This window comes from Nymphaea colorata, unplaced genomic scaffold (genome assembly GCF_008831285.2).
Source record: "Nymphaea colorata isolate Beijing-Zhang1983 unplaced genomic scaffold, ASM883128v2 scaffold0001, whole genome shotgun sequence".
Classification (NCBI taxonomy): Eukaryota; Viridiplantae; Streptophyta; class Magnoliopsida; order Nymphaeales; family Nymphaeaceae; genus Nymphaea; species Nymphaea colorata.
The window spans coordinates 315,282-328,291 of record NW_022204507.1 but is presented as its reverse complement, the minus strand read 5'-3'; positions in this window follow the sequence as shown (position 1 = coordinate 328,291).

Here is a 13,010-nt window from a genome sequence, read left to right as displayed (position 1 = left end):
TATGTAAACTTAAAATACACCCCTTATTTGAAGAAGAACAGTTCAGTTAGTATAGGTTTGATAAACATATAGAACATATATTAACAAAATAATGAAACATGATACTCAGATATCTAATATGAGAGGCTCACTCATGTTGGATACCAATAACTTAGGGAGTTGTCTAATAAAGGGTAGTTGATGGCTTGTCAGAGATTAAGGTACAGACAAATAGAATGTGCCTACAATGCAAGTATGGAAATGCACACATATGACAATATAAGGACTCATGGTATTGAGCCAAAGGAACATTTAATCTTTGCATGTAGATACATTTGGAAATGTATTGTACCCATCAACATGAGCTATAAAATATGTTATCATGGGTCTATCTTATAAAAGAAATATAGGAATCATTAGAAAATTTATGCTCCATCAAATGCTAAAGAATAAATTTTGTTAAAGATTTGGTGTTTACGAGCCAATAATACTAGAGAATGCACATGTGGCGTGTTCATAGTATATATGGGGAAATATAGTATTTGATGTTAGTTTACAAGTGCAAATACATCCCAGCAAAATGGGTGTGGTTGCACAAAAGAACTGCTTTATAGTAGAAGTATGTCGAAGCATGCTGCATGCAAATAACATGCCACAAACTTTAGGATTGAGTGTATCAACATCTATACAAGTAATTAATCAACCTTGAATGCCAATAGTAGGCTTCAAGTCTTCATATGATATGCTTTATATGAGGAAACCATTGATAAGTTATTTTAGAGTACTTGGTTGTGTTTATTATATACTTTTGTTCAAACAACAAGGAACTAAATTCAATAAGAAGGAAAAAGGGTGTAGCTTTGTTTGGATATGATTCAAATTAAAAGGTTAAAATGTGCTGACCTCAACAGATGACACATTCATGTTTGATGCAAGCTTTGATGAAACATCATCCTGGTAGCTGGAGGAACAATGTTTTCAAATTTTTAAATTTTCGAAAATAGCGTTCAAGATAAAATATAGTTTGAGACTATGAATGATAGAGACTCAAAGTCCATACATCTCGAACTAATTCAACAAGAGGACAAGTTCAAACACTATAGCACTAGTCAAAGAAAGGAGGTGAGCAGATTCATAGAGTATAAGAAGTACTCTTCAATAGCAAGACATAGAAGGTTAAAGTTCATCACAACCTGAGAAACTATATGAAAGACCTAAGAAGATCAATGATAGTGCAAGAACCAAATCCAGGTATGCTGATCATCAATTCAACTTCATATCAAGAAGTAAAGAGTGCTGCCTATTGCAAGAGAAGACTAGATAGCCAACTTATTAACAGAATGTTTCAGACTACAAACATTAACCAAGTACAAAAAGGCTGCAAAGCATCATTGTCGTCTCCAAGGAAAAGTGAAGAGTTCAAAGTTCTTGTCAATGGGTTATGTGGGACCCATTATAATAAAGTAAATCACAAACAATAGGAACCTCTCTCCATCAACTCTCCACATATATAATAAGGGGTTTAACACTTATGTAAGTGCATCAAGAAGTGTGCAAAGTCTGAGTGAGCTACTCGTAAAATGAGACTCCTAACTACCTACTAGTACTGTTCTTGTGCATGTATACTCAGTAGGTCAGTTTATTTTTTGTATGCAATGTCTTTGAGTGTGTTTTTTTATTTCGTGTAGTAGATAAATTTTTATGTGGCCTAACTTAGTTCACTTTATGAGCTTGTGTTGGTTTCATTATTGAGATTCAATTAAGCAAAGCTATGCCAAGTTTATTATTAAAAGTTATCATGACTGCTAGATTTTCTGCACATAAAGTATTTGATAATTTGGATTTGGTAATATCTAAATTTGGCATTAAATTATGCAGGTCCAAATTTCTTACAAACATTTCTCTATTCATATTATTTTTCTTCATAATAACTTTAGCATATCTTGTTTCCCTTTTATGGGTTTTTTTGTTTCTCTCTCTCGTGCCATGGTTGGTAGCTGAAGTATGCCTCTTTCCCTATTTGTTACGGACATAGTTCACCCCTCTACCCTTTATTACAGGCAACCTAGTTCCCTTCACTGCTGCTGTTGGGCCAACCTTCATGCTTCTACCACTCGATTGCATCACTGCATGCCCATCTGGCTCTGACATCAGGGCCTTGCTTCTAGCTGTCCTACATATGCCGCCACTCATGCCCTTTGCCCTACTATTTATCGCTTTCTCGCCCTCTGATTGTGTCCATCGCTCACCACTCCCTACCATTGTGCCTCACTAGTCACTGCTCTTCACCCTCAAGTGCCTAATCACTGCAAGTTGTCAGTCATCATCATCCTTCACACGTTGTTGTCCATGCATTGCCCTTTGGTCCATAGTGAATCGCCTATGGTTCGTGCCTACTCACCATACTATTTCCAGCCATTGCTAGTTGTCACCATCATTCAACTTTGCTATCTTTTGACCCATCTATGGTCATGTTGCCATTCATCCCTCCTTCTCTCTCTCTCTCATTTGCTTGCCCCTTTCCCATTGTGTGTCTACTATGTCACTAAATGGTTGGTTGCTTCTTTGCACATTGTGGAGTCTAATCTTCATTTTTAGGTTTTTTACACTATCCATCAGCAGGTACTTATTATTGTTGATGTTTGGAGCTTCGTCAAGTCTCTCCATTGTGAGGTTATTTATGGCAATTGCGTGAAGGTACCTCCCTATTTTCCTTTCTTCACTCTTTTCAACAGGCCTTTATGGCACTGTGGTCGAGGATTGACCTGACGAGACCACTTTTTTTCAATCACTCTCTGTTGGTGATGCCACTCACAACACTCATCCCAGTGACTGTGGTGCTTAGAGAGTCAACGTTGGTCATCTGAGGCATCCTCATTCTATGGTGAACGTGGCCATAACTAGTCTTCTATTTGTGATGTTTGTCTTACTTCTATCTAGTATCACTCACGCAATGTTTGGTGTGCTCCTTTTCTACCAGCTTCTGATATGCTCCTCCTCTCTCCCCCTGTAGGGTCAATCTCTCCCGTAGGGATTCTTGCACTTTCCTTGTTAGTTCACGCCTCTAGGTTTCACATGGAAATTCTTTGGGTGCCTATCTGGTGGCACTATTTTTTGTCATCCTCATTGTGCTCTAGTGGTGAGCTCACTCATGGTATAATTACCTCCGAACGACCTTCTCCCAACCCATACTTTTGTTTTACCTCCTTTGGTTTCATCCCTGCACATGTCTCCTATGTCCCGTACTTTGTTGATTGCTCTTGACCTTCTCCCTTTCTTCTTGTCCTCTCTCTTTCTCTCTCATTACTCTCTATCTTGCACTCCCATTTCTTATCATTCTAACATCCAAAGCCCCTCCCTTATCTTCTGTCTATAGGCCTGTTCCTTGACTTGGATGGACATTTTAGTCCATTCTTTGCTTATTTCTTCAATCTTTCATCCCTATTGTTCCTTATTTGCTCTTTCCCTATGTATGCTCCATAAGCCTTTCGTTTTTGTCCTTTGAGTGTTGTCTTCGCTTTCCCTACTTATCATTGATGAAATCTATTACTTCTTTCTATCCATTGTTTCCACCTTCTCCTCCTCTTTGATTTATCCTTCCCCTTTCTTCTACAACCCCTTCTATTTTTCCCTCAATCCTTTGTTGTTTACTTGGGTGGACTCCATCGACTTTGAAGCAAATTTTCTATTTAGATTAAAAGTGCAGCTCTCCACTGACCATGCCTAGGACCTCCATATTCTCTTGATAGAACGCCTGCACTTGTGTTTTAGTTTTGACCCGTGGCATTATTATCCACTCCACTCTCCTTTGCGCTTCCTGCATCTTTTGTTGAACTGGCCTCCATGCCTGAATACTTGCTTCTGTATTCATATTCTTCTCTCTCTCTCCCCTCCCTCTAGTATTGTTTTTGTTGCCAAGTGTTTCACTAATGATTATGGCATATACTCTCCCTCTTTCTCTTCCATAACTTAATAGTAAGATTGGGAATATTGTCATTCATGTGGGGCTTTTAATTTCACCTGAATACTGATAGTTTAAATCATCAAAGCTCAAAGTGAAAGAAGCAAGGCCTTGGCAGTGTGTCTGAGCCAAGCTAATGCATAAAGAGGAGAGCCTAGTCAGAAAGATGTGAAGACCCCAAAGGAATATAGAGCAAAAGGAATTAGGATGGAAATTAGGGGAGACTAGGATCCAATCAAGGCATCAAAGCAGTTTGATATTTCAATGTTCGGCCAAGTAAAAGGTCCACTAAGCATCAAGACATCATATAGAGCATAGAGAATAAAAAATTTAACAAACTCCACATGGAGGTAAACAAGCTTGAAAAGGGGTGGGGGGGGGGGTTCATAAGGTGAAAACAAATTATTAAGATAACTCGCCAACAACCACAAACCAAGTTTTTGTGAGTGAACACCATGAAGTTATCCCAAATGATATGTTTGAGCGCAAAGATTTGTGGCCAATTAATGATGGTGATAAGGACATGGGTAGAAGCAAGGATGTTTTCCAGTGGCAAAAATTGAAAAATGGTCGATGTTGAGGACCCAACTCAAGAAAGGGGAGCATGTGAAGGAATTCCAACATTTTCAATGTGCGAAATAAAAGTAAAGGATTGCTGGAAGTGAAAACACCAGCATATGAGGCTGTTTAGTGCCATAAAATATGGTAAAGACGGAACAGAGCACAAAATAATTTAAAAGAGAGACAATAACACCATATGTTACATAGTTGACCAGTTTTGCATACATCCTAAGGATGAGAAGGTTGACTAGTTTCATTCATGACGTTCATGGGAGCACAACCTCTAATAAAAAGTTACATTTTGAGATCTCAAGGAAAGAGATCAGGCCAAATTCATGAAATAAGATAGAAAGCATGAAATTTGGATTGAAATCAATCACTAAATAAACTTCAAGTGTTTCCATAAAACTTGCAATGACATGATTTGGTGCATGCCTCTCCCATCCACAATCTTGTAACAATGTTCCTCTCAAGTTGGTAGATGGGTATCAATGTATCCAAACTTGTTTGATATGGATTGATGTTTATCCTTGGCTAAGATCTTAGTAATAAAATTGACTAATTGCTTCTCACTTTTGACATATGGGGTTTGGATAGTTTCATCATGAATCTTCTCTGCTATGAAATGACAGACAACTTACATATGTTTAATTCATGAAAAATACAATTTGTTGCAATATAGATAGCAGCCATGTTGTCACACTCCAAGCTTATGGGCCCTTTTATCTGAATGTTCGTATCCTTCAGCAATAACTCGACCCATATAAGCTCACATGTAAATACCACCATGGCACCATATTCGGTTTTGGCACTAGACTTGTCTACCAGGAATTGTTTTTTTCCTTTTTCATGTCATCAAATTAGCCTTAGCAAAGGTGCAATACTGGGAGTAGATCTTCCATCATTAGGGCCAACGCCCGAATCAGAATTAGCATACCCAATGACTTCAAGAGGCTGATTGTGTTTCATCGATACACCTTTGTTTGGAGATCCTTTCAAGTGTTTCAAGATTTTTTGCATCGCCTCAATATGAGTCGACCTTGGTTTATGCGTAAATTGGCTTGTAAGGCTAACAAGATATGCAATATCCAATATCCAGTCTCATATGGTCAAATATATAACTTTTCTAATAACCTTTTAAAAATTATGGACATTTTCCACAATGTCGCCCCCTCTGCTTTGAAGCTAGCTTACAGTTTACTCAAAAAGTTTAAGACCATACCACTTAAGACTCAAGGTAAGTTTGGTCTGACTATAATTTTCTATTAAAATTATTTTCTATAATTTATTTGTTAATCAAGGATCAATCTAAACAGAACTCATCTTAAAAAAAAATTTGATAGAACTAAATATTTTGTAAAAATTTAAATATAAAATTAAATATGATGTTTTAAGCCTTGTTATATCTCTTCAACATAAATCCATAAGGAAGAAGAAGTAAAAAACTCAAAGTCATTTGTTTATCAAAAATTCACCAAAACCAATACTATTCAAAATAGAGTAGAAACTACAACTCAGAATGTTGTAAGCATTGTAGTTTGGCAACCAAAAATTCAACGGCCAAGTTTTTCTTTATGAAAACATGCATGAAGGTCTTGTTAGATTTCAATCAACTATGACTATTAAGTGCAAAACAAAAAGCTCACTATCCCTTGACTTTGTCTCCTATTTTACTTAAGCACGAAGAAATATACGCCCTTATGTGAGATGAGCTGTGACAGAAGCCAATAAATTAAAATTAAAAGAACAAAGGAAGGGTCACAAGGGGAGAAAGTTAGGTGTGTGGCAAACGGTGGCACCGTGAGCAATGAAAGAGAAAAAAACATTTTGGTATAAAAAATGGTTTTTATAATTTTTTAATTTTTAATTTTGTCTTTATAAAAAGTTTTCTTTTTCAATATAAACTAAAGGTATTTTATTCATAAGTTATAACGCAAGAGGAAAGGTACACCATTTTGTTTCAACGTGAACAATATTCGACTGGAATTCTGATGTGTTTTATTAATTAAGTGGAATTTATAAATATGATCTTTTTTTAATAAAAGCCTTTCGAAAAATGGTTCAAAGTATGTACAACTTGCATTTCTTAGTTGCAAAAAATCAGCCAATAACACTTGAAATTGTTTTTATCGATCATATGATTGTACTTTTGACATTTTTAAGGCAAATATTGAAAACATTCTGTGTGTGTAGAATCTGAGTCAATATTTGAAATAACTATGGTTCAACAAAAATAATTTAAAAAAGTGAATAGCAGAAACGGTTGTGCTTGACATGGATTATGGAAAATAAAAGGATGCAAATTCCACTGACCTCGTGCTTGTGGAATTCTCCTAAGTTTTTGATTCGTAGACACGTGACCACGAACAAATCATCGAGTGCCCGAAACAGCTAAAATCAGATTACTAGTCTAAAATCGGATTAACATTGTCATGGACGTAAAGGCCCAGCCCTAAGCCCCAAAAAATTATCTGATTTTGCACTTGGCACATCTGGTCTTCTGCCATTACAATTGTTCTCATCCATTGCATCGATTTCTATCTATTTTGTGCAAGGATGCTTCTCCCTCCCTCCCTACGCCTATCTCTCTCTCTCTTGTACCCATGGAGGAGGAAGGTTTTCATGTAAGGAGGATGGTGCTTGCAGGACCTCCGTGGGGCTTTATGATACCTGGTCGAAGGCAACTGATGCATAGGCTAATTGAATTGGCTGGATAGGAGCTACAACTAGGTGAGGATCTAGTCATTTTGATCACATTGATTGGGGTGGAAGCTGCGTTAGAGAACGAATTCATGCGGCAAAGGATGATCATACGCATAAGTTGGACAAATCTGATAAATCTGTGGTCAAGAAATCAGAAGATGACACTGCAATCAGTTGCCAAAAAATCAGGAGTTGCTGAAGAAGAGGTCGCTGTCCAAATCTCTTTATCTATGGAAATAGATAAAATGGAAACAATATTTTGAAGGAAACAAGTTGTATATCAACTCCATGATTTTAGGAGTCAAAGATTGTTATTTGTATTCTTTAAATAGTGGAACCTCTATCGCTCTTAATATGTTGAAAAGAGAGTAGAGAGACTTTGAGGACGTACGTGATTTCAGCACCGAACCTTGTTAAAATTTCTTGTTTATTCTTGTTCATATCCTTTTTTCATGGTATCAGAGCTTCACAGTATCTGCTCTAGGTATTGGTCCTTGGATGGTGAATCACTCCATAGCTAATTTTCACAGATTCTTCCCTCGGATGTGTGTTCTGGTGGAGTCTGACTACTTCCGCATTAAATCCGTCAGATCCTGAGATCAAAACTTGTTTTTGATCATTTGAGGAGAAAGCTGACGATATTCTAAGCGTTTTGAGCCCTTACTTGTCCAAAACCATTCAGAAATCAGAAAAAAATCGATTTTTAAGTCTACTGGCAGTTTTTCTGCTTTTTCGGCACGAAAGAGGAAGGCGAAACCCGATGGAATATTCCACCGTGTTCTTCGTTCCCTGGCGAGTCGCTGTCAACGTGTTGAAAAGATCGTGTCAATACTGGATTCGCTTGTCTCGACAATTCTCCCTTCACGTTTCAGAGCTACTCGATGAATTCCGCCAGCGAATCCACGTGTCTGAGCAGTGCCAATTCTTTCGAAGTGCCGGCAATACGTTCGTTGATATCTATGGCAACATCGTCTTCATTGTTGACCTCTTTAATGTCGAACAGAACTCTCAGCACTAGCTTCAACTTTAACTAGGTGCCATCAAACTTTTCTCAGTTTCTCTCTATCAAACTTACAGTAGATAACTATATGCTTTGGGCTGCTCAATTCAAACCCATCTTGATCATATGGGTTATATTGATGGAACAAACCATTGTGCGTCCAAAACACTTGGAAATTCTGATGATGTTAATCCTGATTAAATATTATGGTTAAAGCATGATCAGCTTGTTTGAAGTTGGATTATTACCTCATTGAGTCAAAACATCTTGAGTCAAGTCATTGGCTTGGCAACTGCATATGAAGTCTGGCCTTCCTTAAAGAGATCATATGCCTCTCATTTTCGTTCACGCATAATTAATCTTGGAGGTCAACTTCAGGATCTAAAGAAAGGAAACAAGATAGTAGATGAATATTTTCAGCATGCAAAATCTATTGCACATCAATTAACTATTGTCTCTAAACCTATTGATGAAAATGATCTTATCATGCTTTTATTGAAAGGACTGCCAAACGAGTATCATGCTTTTAGGGTCTCAATGGAGACCCGATCTACACCAGTGACGTTGGAAGAGCTTCATGGTCTACTCTTGACTCAAGAACGCAATATAGTACAGAGTATTGGTGTTGAAACTAATCAGCAAGAAGGAGTAGATTATTTCGAGACTTTTAGTCCTGTAGTTAAACCATCCACAATCAGAACTGTTATTTCCTTTCTATCACACAAAATTGGTTTTCCTTCATGGACACATCAATGAGAATGTTTATATGGATTAACCACAAGGATTCAAAGACCCAAAATTCCCAAACTATGTTTGTAAGCTTCAACGAACCCTCTACAAACTCAAGCAAGCACCAAGAGCATGGTTTTCAAGACTCGACCTGTTTCTTTGACAAATAGGATTCAAAGGTGCACAAACCGACAATTCTCTCTTCATTTTAAGACGAGAATTATATGGTTTTTACTCTTATATATGTAGGTGATATCATTATAACTAGAAATTTTTCAAGAAAGGTGCAAGATCTTATACGTAGGCTTGGACAAGAATTTGCCTTAAAAGATCTTGGAGACTTACATTTTTTTCTGGGCATTGAAGTGGAAAACCATAAGCAAGGAGTTCTATTATCTCAACGAAAGTATATTGGAGATTTATTGCGAAGAGTAAAATTACTTGATGCCAAAATTGCTAACTCTCCCATGGCTGTCTGTCCACCACTGTATATCCACTCCGGTACAGCTTTTCAAGACCCAAGTATCTATAGAAGCACTGTGAGAGCACTTCAATACGTTACTCTTACTAGACCAGATGTTTCCTTTGCAGTAAACAAAGTCTGTCAATTTATGCAGGCACAGACTAACGAACATTGGTAAGCAGCTAAGAGAATTCTACGATACTTAAAGGGAACTATTGATTATGGTTTCGTATACGCAGAGGACAAGATTATTCCATAAATGCCTATTCCAATGCAGACTGGGCAGGAGATTCAAATGATTGAAAATCCACTACAGGATAGGTTGTTTTTATTGGACCAAATCTTATATCTTGGAGTGCGAAAAAGCAATCCATGGTTTCAATGTCGAGTACAGAATCAAAATATGGTGCGCTGGCAAACACTATTGGAAAAATAACTTGGCTACAATACCTTCTCAAAAAACTTAATGTACCCAATTATAGCACACTGAATATATGGTGCAACAATATTGGAACACTTGCCTCACATCACATCCAGTTTTTCATAACAAAAGCAAACACATAGAAATAGACTTACATTTTGTTCGAGATAAATTAGCAAAGAAGGAACTCGCAATTAGCTACATTTCTACTTGAGATCAGATTGCAGATATATTCACAAAGCCCTTAGCCAAAGATCGTCATGCTTTTATTCGGATCAAGCTTAACATCGAAAACCGTGTGTTGATGTTGAGGGGGGCTGTTAGAGAACCAATTCATGCGGCAAAGGATGATAGGTTGGACAAACCTGATAAATCTGTTGTCAAGAAATCAGAAGATATACACTGCAATCAGTTGCCAAAAAATTAGGAGTTGCTGAAGAAGAGGTCGACATCCAAATCTCTTTATCTATGGAAAGACATAAAATAGGAAACAATATTTTGAAGGAAACAATTTGTATATCAACTCCATGATTTTAGGAGTCGAAGATTGGGATTTGTGTTCTTTAAATAGTGGAACCTCTATCTCTCGTAATAAGTTAAAAAGAGAGTAGAGAGACTTTGAGGACGTAGGTCATTTTAGCACCGAACCTCATTAAAATTCATTGTTCATTCTTGTTCATATCCTTTTTACAAGTTGAATTGATGATGAATTGGCTGCTCCCACATGGGACCGTCGAATTGAGCTTCCTACTTGAAGGAAACCAACTCCTAGCGTTGGCAGCGTCACGATTGCCTGTGAGGAGCGGCCACGAGAGAGCACCTTGGTGCCTCAGAAGGAAATCGTGCTGGATATGTTTCCAGAATTCGAAGGATGGAGCACAGCCAACTCATAACTGCCTCCGCTGCTGGATGAAAATTACAGTTGCATGTTGGAAATGGCTGAAAAAGGACCAAAATCTCAATCAGTGGCTGCTTTTGAACTTGGGTTGCATCATGCAACTGCAAGGGCCCAGGCCCGCTGATTATGTTCGAACTCAACTGCCAACGACTTCACTTTATATTGCTCTGGCAGCTGCCGCACTGATCCTGATGCAATACATTGTTATTGTCCACCGTATTGCCCTCCGCCCGTTGCCTCCGACCATCTGCGTGTTTATGGTGGCTGTGCAACAAACATGCATGAACCATTTCACAGAAAACGTATCCTGACGCTCTACGTCCCTGCATTTGTATAAACAATAACCACCAATGTTCTTATTCAATGGAATACCTCTCATTCTACAAGTATTTTTATCGAGGAACTTATTCACAAGGATTCATGGTCTGATCTGTCAAAGGATTTGTTGTACATCGCTCTATGTGACACAGGCTCAGAAGACATTGATCGGAACACCACCCGAGACACCCTTCTTCACCCACCCATGTCTTTGTTTAGCATTAGACTTCTCTCCATATCTCCACAGCGACATTCTTATCCTAATTCCATCTGTATCATCCAACCACCGTATCCAGCTTCTTCTTCTTCTTCTTCTTCAATATTCCCCCATCAGTCCCAGTTCTAAGTCCATGGCAGAGGCATTATCAAAATCCAGTTCATTTTTTAAGTAAACAAATGTTATTTTTTGTTCTATTATTTGACACAAAAATACATGTTTCAACCAAACAATTATATGCCCTTGTTATCTCTTCTTCCTGATGAGCCTCATTTCTATCCATATTTCAACGCAATTAACCATTTAACTTCTGCTGATTTTATGTATTATTATGTTTGAAAATCCAAGTGGACTTCCTATTTAGTAGTAAGCATGGTAATTATATGTAACTAATATTGTCTTGCTCGCAGAAGTTGTCTAGCTAGATACTATAGGACCATCAACTCCATATACATCAAAGTCCTCACTATCATACATACCAATTCAATATGCTTGGTGCTCAATTTATTAGCACTGCAGAGAAACTATTTACATCAAGGCCATTCACATGCTTCAATGCCATCAACAGTGGAATAAGTGTTTGAATTATCATTAGTTGATCAACTGAATAGAAAATTGACCTATAGCTATCAATTACAAGTAGTCTTAAATAATACTAGCTAACATCTTGTCCCTTGCGCAATTTTATTGTAAATCAATTCATGACAACTTGATGCTCTTAATAGTTCATCATATAACCTTGCCACCAACCTACAAATAAATAGTTAGAGAACATGATTTCACAACAAAAACATGGACTCAACATGGAAACGATAATTTGTTGATGTATGTATACATACACACACACACACAGACAGATATATATATATAACAAGTAATGCATCTCAAAGTATAGTACATTTTTCAAATATGTGGGAATGCAACATTTGCAAGTTTAATGCATCAATAATTGCTTAAATTATATGTTTCACTGGGTTTTCATTATCTTTACTAAATTAACATGACACCAAACATTGTAAATCCCAACATCTTAATTTCTTGGTCATTCTTCTAGTTGTCTCCACTAAATTTTGGGATGTTGAGCTAGGTACTTGAGCTGAAGGTTCAAATCAATCTTTGAACGTAAGGCGAGTTTGGAGTGTGGAGCAGGCTAGCGGGGTGTGAACTTAAAAGGTCGTTGATTGGCAGCTGGGGCACTTCCGGAGTGTCTTGTGAATATGTCTGAATTTTAAGGTAGATGCATGGAACCTAGATCTAGTATTACATGAATCTACCATGTTCTTCAGGCATATGCATGGGACACTCTCACTGTGTCCGTGAAACTATTAATGTCACAATGCATTTTATAGTGTAGTGTAGTGAGTTTTGGGATATGGCACACTACTACACAAGATTTTTTGTCTGTTGAATTATGAATTATTAAACTTGCCACCAATCTGAAATGTCATACAACTTGATGCTCATAATAGTTCATCATATAACCTTACCACCGACCTGCAAATCAATAGCTAGAGAACATGATTTCACAACAAACACATGGACTCAATAAACACATAGTACGTTTTCCAAATATGTGGCAGAAAAATTGGCTGGAGGGGCACTTGTTTAAACAAACTCAAATCTGGTGGGGCACTTTTATATATATAAGAATAAATATTTAAGATTTTTATTTAAAAATAAAAAACTTTTAAGAGGGCAAAATGTGGCTATGCCACTGGGGGAATGCAACATTTGCAAGTTTAGTGCATTAATAATTGCTT